General features: G+C 37.4%; 1 long non-coding RNA gene across 1 annotated transcript; it reads left to right on the top strand.

Annotated features, from left to right (window-relative positions):
• Positions 1-8,723: 8,723 nt before the first annotated feature.
• Positions 8,724-10,655, top strand: LOC130470709 (uncharacterized). The gene is made up of 3 exons (XR_008931432.1): positions 8,724-8,865; positions 9,380-9,443; positions 10,440-10,655. It is a non-coding gene; the product is annotated as an uncharacterized lncRNA (long non-coding RNA).
• The last annotated feature ends 1,342 nt before the right edge of the window (positions 10,656-11,997 follow it).

Genomic DNA, 11,997 nt, shown 5'->3' with positions numbered 1-11,997 from the left:
ATCACACCTAATAAAGATAATATGTTGGGAAATTGGATTATCATGCTAGGTCCCTTAAAACAATCTAAATCAGATAATCGCGATCGATCTAGTATTATATGTTGCATATTGTTAAAATCAACTCAGATTAGTTTAATAGTTAACGCATGTCCCTTCAACTATTTATGCTGAGCTAGTAAGGATATCCTGCCTCTGGAGTTATCGAAGAGCGAGTACTCCTCTCGGTAGTTACAGTCCCCCGAACCCTCAATCTCTACCCTGCGGGTGTATGTTGAGAGATCCCCACACCAGGGATCACAAGGGAACCTACGGCCGTCGTGGTCAAACATAATTGCACTCCCTTTATGTCACGATAACCGGGTTTTGTCAGTTTTTCTCATTGTCGTTAAAAACTGAATGGCGACTCCTATATTACTAGTCAATTGGGTGTAAACTCACAGGAAATCCAATTACACTTTATTTGACAAAAAGAAACGTCACACCCACGAGGGACGAGGTCACGCATTAGCCTCGCGCTTTTTCGACCCCCTCACAGTGGTGACTCCACTGGGGATAGTGAAGGAAATACTCGTGCTCGTAGGTAATCAAAATAGCCGAAGGGTGAAACGATCCTACCCCGAGTTTATTTCTCCATCAAGTTGGGACGACCTGAAAATCAGCATATTAATGTGAACGGACAGAACCGCATAACGAATCTTGGCTCCCTTGGATGTTTCATCTCGGGAGTTGGGACTAAGGATACCCATCGCCAACCGGGGGGTGCATACGCTTTGAATGTTGTCCACTCGGCACTTTCTCTAGTAGTACACCCGTCCCAAACCCAATCGCTCGCCCATTAGGTCCCTCTCATCGGTGCATGCCCCCTTGGCTTACATCGTGTAATCCCCCGTAAATTTAAAAACATTATTTATATATTTTAACGTATAGTTAATTATATTTAAATAGAATTTACGAATTTTAGAAATAAATGTGTAATTAGCGAATATTTATTTTTATACGTTTTAAATATTTCAACGATTTATGAAATCAAAATAATTTAAGAATCCGATGTTGAAAAGAATTCGAATTACGAAAACACGAATGAATTTAGAAAACAATCCTAATCGGTTTGTTATTCAAATCCTAAAACTAAAATCCTAAAACTAAAATCCTAATTCTAGCCCAATTGGGTGAAGCCCAAAACAATAAACCCAAAACACTCTCCTCCTTTCTCTCTTCCCCTTTTACTTCACGTGAACCAGAAAAGTAAAACAAAATTTCAAACCCTGCTTCAACTTCACGTGGACTCTCATTGCACCGCCGCACCAACCACCGCCGTCAACCACGACGCTGCTCCTCCTCAATCCGACGGTCGGTACTTCTTCTTCCTCCCCTTCTCCTTCGTTTTCCCTTTTCCCTTTCGTTTTCCTCCTCTCGATCCTTATGTGACTGTTATGTTTACTCGGCAGCCACCACCGAGCCGCTGCCACCATCGACCCGCACAACTAACGCACACCACCAGTCGCGTCGTTGCACTAGCCGCCGCAGTCTCCCGGTCAGGCTGTCCCTCCTTTCTCCTCCTCTCTTCTGTGCTTCTTGCTCAATCACGCAACCACCGAGTGCGACCTCCACAGTCACCGCCTCCAACGGCGTCTCTCGTTCGACCACCAGACGCAACCACCTTCACTCTGCGCCCAGCCGCCGCTGCCGCGCCTCCCTTGCCGCCGGCCAGCATCCCCTTGAAGCTTTAATTGGTTAATTTCTTAAACCCTAAGTTAATCAAATTGTTTCAATTATATTTTATTATTTTAATTTATGTTTTGATTGAATTAAATTTATGATTTAATGATTATGAATTTCAGGTTATATATTTTGCTTAATTAATAAATTAAATTTCAGATTATATGATTGAGTTGAAATAAGAATTTTAATTATTTAAAGCATGAATTTTAAGGTTTTTGTAGTTTTGAAACCATGGTAGGATGATTATAAGTTATTAAAGTTATTATTTTTATAATTTCAAACATGTTAATTATGTTTTGGAGTAGTTTGAAATTAGTTATATTGCTGAAAATTTAAAGTACGATGTTTGCAAAGAGTTTTCAACGAATTTCAATCACTAATCCGATAATTATGATGCTAGGAAATTAATTAGTTAAGTTTCGATATTGGAGAATGTTCTAAATACGTTTGGGATGTGTTTAGAGTACGTTAGTGTTGCTGTAAATTGTTAGAAATTGATTGGGGAATTTTATTGGTTTTTTTTAGGCGGAGCATTCTTTGTAGGCGACTTTTGAAAGTGTTAAAGTGGCCTACTAGTTGTTTATACAAGGTACGTACATACCTGCGTGCTTGGAATGTGTGCTAATTGTTGAAATCATGTTGATATTATTGTTGAACTTGGTGATGTTGATATTATAGACAAACTTGGTTATATGGAATGTGCATGTTTAATACTGTTGGACAAACTTATTGAACTTATTTTGCACTATAAGAACTGTAACATGTTAGTATGGATGTTTGATACAAACATGTTGGTTGGGAACACTAGATTATTCTATATGATTGGGTTGGATCAATTGGTTGTTGTTCCCTTTCTATCTATTCACTACTTTATAAGGGCGGAGGACCTTGTTTAGTAAGTTGAAACTCTATGCCCATATACAGGGTTGCTCATGGTTAAAGGAAAGGTTGGTTAAGTTGGAATGAGTCTTGATTGATGCTTTTATGATCACTTACTTAATTCCAAGATAAAAACAGTTGTGAACAAATGTGAATTGTCTGTCTTATGTAATGGTTGAGTCATAACGGAATCTCAATTTGTAAATCATGTAAAGTGAAACTGAATAGCAATAGCTTTAGACTGTGCACGTCTGAAGTGACGGACAAACAGGAGTTGGGGTTCATGGTGGTAGCCCATGGCCTTTTCTGGGACCGGATTGATCACCGTGTCCTATTTTTATTTAAACGTTCCTCGATATCGCAGGTCACTGAGGTTACGGAGTCGCGCCCGTACCTCGTCTTCCTTAGTGAAGACTTCTGGATGGTCAACTCGGTCCATTGTCTATTTCAACTAAAATAATATTATTGCTAAAAGTCTAGCCTAGTCTAGTCTGGTCAAGTATGGTCGTCAAACTATCATGTTTTGTCTGCCCTTGTTTGTGTTCATTAGTATCATGTTAGGGTTGTTCGTTTAATAGAATCATGTTAGGATTATTATTGATTTAGTATGTAGTACTCAGCTTTGCTGATTACGTGCTTTTGCTTGTGCATGTTGATCATGGCTATGCCTTATTGATCCTGTGATGACCCAATCTTTGGTGAGCAGTCTCTAAGGATCAATAAGCATTGTCCATCTGCAGGTTTGAAGATGTTGCATCATTGGGATCGGGAATAGAGAGCTTGTATTTAGTTTTGATTTGCTAAGTTGACTTGGGTTTGCTTAACTGGACTTTAAACTTGTCATACTATTTATATTTCCTTATTTTCGTTGGTTGATTTTTGGGACTAAACCTGTAATCGATTATTTATAAACCTAAAGTTAGTTTTATGTTGTCCGCTGCAAAATTCTGAATAAGCCGTTACGTTTTCACACGGGCGATAATGCCTTGATAATTCTCTACGTTTATATTAAAAGGTTATTTTAGAAAAGAGAGAATTGTCGGGGTGTTACAAAGTGGTATCTAGAAGCTAAGGTTTTACTTTAATAAATTTTAGGCGCCTAACTATCTAGTAATTTAAAATCAATTTCTTAAAAATCGAGCTTCTACGTATTATAGTGTTCAAAAATTGGTACTTTTTTTTGGGGGACCAAATTAATTTTATTTGTTTGAAAGTATATATTAATATTTCTTATTTAAGTTCGAAATTAACTTATTTATTTTAAACTTTGCGTTTATTCGAATTAAGTACGTTCTTTTTCTTTTCGAATTTAATTAAATATATCCGAAATATATACATATAAAAAAAAAATAAAAAAAAATAAAAAAAAAATAAAAATAAAAAAAAGTTCTTTATTTATTCGTTTAATAAAAAAAAAATTTACTAAATTTTCTTATTTTATTCTTTAAAATTCTTCAATGTTTGACCTATTATGATTTATTATGAGAGATGGGTAATATAGGAAAGGGCATATAGGATAGAATTATATGTGCATTAGTAGTTAATTGCTAGCATAAGAAGTTAATTGTTACGTGCATATGCTAAATGTTTAAGTGTTGCATTTAAATGTGCATAGAAATTGTTTGATTCCACCAAACTTATCGTTTTATTGAACTTTGGTTATGGTTTGGTTGGGAAATTGTTAGTGAGACTTTAAGTTGTTCCTTTTAGGAATAAAATGTGGCTTTCCAAGTACACCACCATAGGATTCCAAGTCGTGTTTGGATATGATTATTTTGCTAAGATACAAGACCAACCCACCTTAACGAGAAAAGATATCATAGAATCCACTATTGTTCATTGCTTACCTAACCAAATGTCATACCTAGGACTCAAATATATGTTTAAAGACATGCATTCTCATTATGGAACACCAAATTCGGCTAAGTATGGGACTAGGATGGTAGTTCGAGATGCGACTCAGAGATTATGACCACCACTATTGAGGTAGCAGAAAGTGGATTAATAAGGGTAAAGACATAGGGAATCATGCTTGGGATGCCGTTACAGAAGAACCTATGGGAATAAGTGTAAATAATGACCTAGAAGAAAATGATGTAGCTGTGGAGAACGAGAATGTAGGTGTTGAGGCAGAGAATCCTAACCTAGTGGCCCATGAGCCAACCATTGAATTTCTAGTGATTCAGATGCATAGCTCGAAAGTGAACAGGAGGTGGCAAGTGAGCCTAATCAAGATAAAGATATGGAAGAAGATGAAGACCCTGGAGAAGAGTTTGATGATTTTGAGATCTAAATTTCACTCCGCAAGTTTCAGGAGCAATGGATAGGCAAGAGGCCACAAATATTTTGAAGTCATAAATAGTTAATTAGCTCTTTTATGTTTTAAAGAATAAGTAGCGAAGCTACAACAGTTTAAAGTTAAAGTTTATTGAAGTTTGAAATGTTCTTTATTATTTTCAAGGATGTAATAAACCTTTATAGAGTTAGCAATAGAAGTTAAAGTATTCATTTCCAGTTTGAGAATTCCATTATTCGCCAACAATAGTTTATGTTTGTGTCATAGAACCTTTATGTTAATTTGAGGACAAGTGCGTTATTATGGTTTAGAAATTGTTATTAACATTCTTTTGAGGAATAGAGTTAGATTATTGATAATCCAAATGATCATGAGTTTATTTTGGGCACCCGAATGGGAATATTATTACTTATTTGTTGTGATTGAACTTCCATTCATTGGTTTTCAAATTGTATGTCCTTGATAGGGATATTTTCTTGAATGAGTGACGATGATTGCTCTATTATTGGTGTACATTCTTGAATAAGTGTTTGTTGATGCGATTTCTATGATCAAATCTAAATTTCTTTCGTAGAGGGGACATATGAGTTATTTTAGGTCGCACACTAGAATGTCAAGCAATAGTGAGTTAGTTGCTACTATTCGCCTTTTGGCGGGAAGACTGGCTGAAGAGAGAACTGAGCGTCCTGATTCTACTGGGGACATGTTTGAGAGACTAACCAAAGTTAAGCCACCATACTTTAAGAAGCAAGCTGATCCTACCTTTTTAGAGAACTGGGTTAGAGAGTTTGAGAAACTGTTTGGGGATGTGAACTGTCTTGAGAACAGGAGAGTGGGTCAAGTTGTACTGTACTTGGAAGATGAGGCTGATTTGTGGTGGAGAGAAAATGGGGTTAGACTTAGCGCTGTTGAGAGATTCAATTGGGCTTCGTTGTTACTGCCTTAAGGAAACTCCTTTAATGAGAAAGCAAAAGGCACAATAATTGATAAACCTCGTGATGGGATTGGCTAAATTTGTTCAAGGCTAAGATAGACGTACTGTGGAATTCAGAAAGTAAATTTAAGGAACCATATTGGAAGATTGACCTCGTATAGATGTTTTGAGAAGTCCAAAAACCTTTAGTTTTTTTTCTGTAATGCAAGTGAGGACTTGATGAATAAGGAGTGTGAACTATTTTTCTGCAGTGTGTTAGAAGTGGGTAAAGAAGTTGGAGTGGAAATCAAGGATGTTGCCATTGTGAGTGGATTCATTGATGTGTTTCCGAGTGAAATTGCAAGTATGTTACCAGCTAGAGCATTTGAGTTTACTATAGAGTTAAATCCTGAAACGACACCTATAAATGATCTAATTAGGACACAATCGCAATAGTTGTTTCGTTAAGGAGTATGTTAGGCCTAGTGCGTCACCGTGAGGAGCTCATGTGTTGTTTATTAAGGAGAAAGATAAGAGTATGGAATTATGCATCGAATTTAGGGAGCTAAACTCCAAGTATCATTTGCCTAGAATAGATGACATATTGGATCAATGAATTGGGCGAGTGTGTTCTCGAAGACTGATTTGTGTTTGAAGTATCACCAATTGAGGATAGCTGATAAGGGACTAAGACCTCATTAGGACTCGTTATTGTCATTATGGGTTTAGAATAATGTCTTTTGGGTTAACCAATGCACCTACCATAATTATGGATTTGATGGATAAGATTTTCTACGAATTCCGAATTAAGTTCGATATTATGTTATTGATGATATCCCGATTTGTTCAAGGAATGAGAAAGAGCATGACAAACACTTGAGAATTACTTGGAGACGCTTAGAAAGAATCTAGTTTTATTAAATGAAGTATACAAATCTTGAAGTCATATGTGTATAAGTGACACCGACGGAAAAGTAAAGGACTAAATTGATTGAGAGCTATGTTACGTAAGGGAATAAATTTAAGAGAAAATTTGAGTGATCCAGGATCGTTAGAAATCATTTGTTGTCTTGAAAAGATGGTAATGTATGAATTGGTGAAAGTGCTAAGAGTTAAGCCCAAGAGTTATACATCCATGAAAGCCGTAATGAGGATCACTAGAAAGAGAAAGCTGAGTAGAAGGAGTTTCTGTAGATCCTACTAAGAATCAAGTTGTGAGTGAGTGACCAACTCCAAAGGAACGTGTCTGATATCCGAAGTTTCCTAGGCCTAGCTGACTATTATAGGGAGTTTGTGAAAGATTTTCGAACAAAGAAAAACCAAGGACCAACTTGTTGAAAAAGGAATCGAAATTCAAGTGGAGTGAGAAATGTGAAGAAGCTTTCCAGATTTTAAAGGAATGTTTGACCTCCGCACCTGTCGTCACGACAATTGAAACCTTATGAAATCAATTACCCTACCCTTGATCTAGAGTTAGTTGTTATTGTGTTCACTTTGAATGATTTGGAGACATTATCTTTATGGGGCAACATTTGAGATCCTTACCATAAAAGTCTGAAGCTTTGGCAAAAAGGTCTAGTGAATCTTGGGGGCGACATTGAAAATGAGTACTGCTTTCCACCTGCGATCGATGGACAAACTGAGATTACTAACGGAAAATATGTTGAGATCCTGTGTTGTTGACTTTAAGGGTAATTGGGAAGACCATCTAAATTCGATTGAATTTCTTGCAACAATAGTTACTATGTGAGCTTTAAGATACCACCTATTGAGGCATTGTGTGGAAAGAAGTGTAGAAATCCCACTTGCTACGATTTTAGTGGAAATATAGCGTTGGGGAAATGATTCGATGAAGTAGAAATATCCAAAGTTATTCCCTGAGATGAGTTACGAGGGCGTAACTCGTTTTCTTTAAGGGGGGTAGAATGCGATAGAAATTCGCGCTTTTTACCTATTTTTATGGTATTTATATGCATTTTTATGCTTATTTTTAGCAACTTATTCATGCTGATGCAAAGTACATAGATTCTCCGCATAAGAAAATGTGTTCGTGAATATTACAAGTAACTTTAAGTTGGCAAAAGAGTGCACATGAGTGGCACAAGTACTTCTCCAATAGGAATAAGTTGAAAACTTTTGAAAGATGTGTGAGTTCTCGTGTCAAGTTTCGGGACGAAACTTCTTTTAAGAGGGGTAGATTGTAATCCCCCGTAAATTTAAAAACATTATTTATATATTTTAACGTATAGTTAATTATATTTAAATAGAATTTACGAATTTTAGAAATAAATGTGTAATTAGCGAATATTTATTTTTATACGTTTTAAATATTTCAACGATTTATGAAATCAAAATAATTTAAGAATCCGATGTTGAAAAGAATTCGAATTGCGAAAACACGAATGAATTTAGAAAACAATCCTAATCGGTTTGTTATTCAAATCCTAAAACTAAAATCCTAAAACTAAAATCCTAATTCTAGCCCAATTGGGTGAAGCCCAAAACAATAAACCCAAAACACTCTCCTCCTTTCTCTCTTCCCCTTTTACTTCACGTGAACCAGAAAAGTAAAACAAAATTTCAAACCCTACTTCAACTTCACGTGGACTCTCATTGCACCGCCGCACCAACCACCGCCGTCAACCACGACGCTGCTCCTCCTCAATCCGACGGTCGGTACTTCTTCTTCCTCCCCTTCTCCTTCGTTTTCCCTTTTCCCTTTCGTTTTCCTCCTCTCGATCCTTATGTGACTGTTATGTTTACTCAGCAGCCACCACCGAGCCGCTGCCACCATCGACCCGCACAACCAACGCACACCACCAGTCGCGTCGTTGCACTAGCCGCCGCAGTCTCCCGGTCAGGCTGTCCCTCCTTTCTCCTCCTCTCTTCTGTGCTTCTTGATCAATCACGCAACCACCGAGTGCGACCTCCACAGTCACCGCCTCCAACGGCGTCTCTCGTTCGACCACCAGACGCAACCACCTTCACTCTGCGCCCAGCCGCCGCTGCCGCGCCTCCCTTGCCGCCGGCCAGCATCCCCTTGAAGCTTTAATTGGTTAATTTCTTAAACCCTAAGTTAATCAAATTGTTTCAATTATATTTTATTATTTTAATTTATGTTTTGATTGAATTAAATTTATGATTTAATGATTATGAATTTCAGGTTATATATTTTGCTTAATTAATAAATTAAATTTCAGATTATATGATTGAGTTGAAATAAGAATTTTAATTATTTAAAGCATGAATTTTAAGGTTTTTGTAGTTTTGAAACCATGGTAGGATGATTATAAGTTATTAAAGTTATTATTTTTATAATTTCAAACATGTTAATTATGTTTTGGAGTAGTTTGAAATTAGTTATATTGCTGAAAATTTAAAGTACGATGTTTGCAAAGAGTTTTCAACGAATTTCAATCACTAATCCGATAATTATGATGCTAGGAAATTAATTAGTTAAGTTTCGATATTGGAGAATGTTCTAAATACGTTTGGGATGTGTTTAGAGTACGTTAGTGTTGCTGTAAATTGTTAGAAATTGATTGGGGAATTTTATTGGTTGTTTTTAGGCGGAGCATTCTTTGTAGGCGACTTTTGAAAGTGTTAAAGTGGCCTACTAGTTGTTTATACAAGGTACGTACATACCTGCGTGCTTGGAATGTGTGCTAATTGTTGAAATCATGTTGATATTATTGTTGAACTTGGTGATGTTGATATTATAGACAAACTTGGTTATATGGAATGTGCATGTTTAATACTGTTGGACAAACTTATTGAACTTATTTTGCACTATAAGAACTGTAACATGTTAGTATGGATGTTTGATACAAACATGTTGGTTGGGAACACTAGATTATTCTATATGATTGGGTTGGATCAATTGGTTGTTGTTCCCTTTCTATCTATTCACTACTTTATAAGGGCGGAGGACCTTGTTTAGTAAGTTGAAACTCTATGCCCATATACAGGGTTGCTCATGGTTAAAGGAAAGGTTGGTTAAGTTGGAATGAGTCTTGATTGATGCTTTTATGATCACTTACTTAATTCCAAGATAAAAACAGTTGTGAACAAATGTGAATTGTCTGTCTTATGTAATGGTTGAGTCATAACGGAATCTCAATTTGTAAATCATGTAAAGTGAAACTGAATAGCAATAGCTTTAGACTGTGCACGTCTGAAGTGACGGACAAACAGGAGTTGGGGTTCATGGTGGTAGCCCATGGCCTTTTCTGGGACCGGATTGATCACCGTGTCCTATTTTTATTTAAACGTTCCTCGATATCGCAGGTCACTGAGGTTACGGAGTCGCGCCCGTACCTCGTCTTCCTTAGTGAAGACTTCTGGATGGTCAACTCGGTCCATTGTCTATTTCAACTAAAATAATATTATTGCTAAAAGTCTAGCCTAGTCTAGTCTGGTCAAGTATGGTCGTCAAACTATCATGTTTTGTCTGCCCTTGTTTGTGTTCATTAGTATCATGTTAGGGTTGTTCGTTTAATAGAATCATGTTAGGATTATTATTGATTTAGTATGTAGTACTCAGCTTTGCTGATTACGTGCTTTTGCTTGTGCATGTTGATCATGGCTATGCCTTATTGATCCTGTGATGACCCAATCTTTGGTGAGCAGTCTCTAAGGATCAATAAGCATTGTCCATCTGCAGGTTTGAAGATGTTGCATCATTGGGATCGGGAATAGAGAGCTTGTATTTAGTTTTGATTTGCTAAGTTGACTTGGGTTTGCTTAACTGGACTTTAAACTTGTCATACTATTTATATTTCCTTATTTTCGTTGGTTGATTTTTGGGACTAAACCTGTAATCGATTATTTATAAACCTAAAGTTAGTTTTATGTTGTCCGCTGCAAAATTCTGAATAAGCCGTTACGTTTTCACACGGGCGATAATGCCTTGATAATTCTCTACGTTTATATTAAAAGGTTATTTTAGAAAAGAGAGAATTGTCGGGGTGTTACACATCGTGATTGGCCTCTTGGGCGAAATTCGTCTGTTGAAGGCACTACCTCGACCGGGGCATGTGTTGGATCTCCGATAGAAGCGGTACCAAGCCAGGCGCAAATACTACCCATAGAAGCCTATCATAAAATTACATGACATGTTATTATTGCCTCATGATGTAATGTTAGTTATGTGTAGCGAAATATATGATTGTGTGTGACAAACAATCCTAGAAAACCAACGACCTTAAAAAATTGCCCAAACATTCATAAACCAATTGGCCAAAGAGTTATACCAAAATACGTGTTCCGCAAACCCGAACGATCGCCACAAAAATAAGCGAAGCTCGGGATGGCCTGTAACGAATCCCACAAACGCTGCACAACGCGTAAAGGACGTTATAAGGCAAGCACGCAAAATTAAAGTCGCAAAAACAAAAGTAGACGAAAACTGAAAACGAGAACCAGCCAGGGACGCATTTTCAACGCCCCTGGCTGGGCGCCAAAATTTCTCACGCCCTACGCTGGGCGCTGAAGTTGCTGCCTAGCCTTTTGGTCAGGCGCAACAGCCTCGGTGCCCGCGCAAAAAATATGTAGCAAAAAAAAACCATTCGTAAAATTTGCTGCAAGGGCGTATGAAAAGCACTCGATTCTTAAAGCGACTAAAAAAAATATATAAATAAATAACTCTTTGTGTCGTTGTTAGGCCTCCTACGACGACAATGCTCGGCACCAAAACCGAACATGCCAATAACTATGAATGTCACAATGGGCAAGTGTTTCGAAAATCCAAAGAATGATCAAAAGAAAGAACCAAAAAGTGTACCAACAAAAGAAAGAGCGAAAAAACCAATAGAGATAGTCAAAGTCTAGACTAAGTAATGCTTGAAACTTTGGAGCCTAAACTTTAGCTTATCTTATGCATAGGACTGGTCCTGCCACTTGGTGCCGATCGGAAAATCAAAGGTTAGTGCGTCTCGAAGATACATCGCCAACACCAGGTTTAGTGACTCCAAGCTCCGTCCGTCACCCCTCATTTCAAGGATCTCCGCTTCCCCAACCTCGATTCGCACCCTCAAACATGTCCATCGAAGAATTGCGAGACCAGATGGTCCAAATGACCCAACTCATGGGCCAACTGAAAATGGAAAACGAAGCCTTAGCGGCTGCACAAGCCAAAAATGACCTCGATAACGAGAAGAGGATTGAAAAAATGGTCCTACAACAAACC

The sequence above is a fragment of the Spinacia oleracea genome, chromosome 3, assembly GCF_020520425.1.
Source record: "Spinacia oleracea cultivar Varoflay chromosome 3, BTI_SOV_V1, whole genome shotgun sequence".
NCBI classification, from domain to species: Eukaryota; Viridiplantae; Streptophyta; class Magnoliopsida; order Caryophyllales; family Amaranthaceae; genus Spinacia; species Spinacia oleracea.
This window is presented reverse-complemented; position numbering and strand designations above follow the sequence as displayed.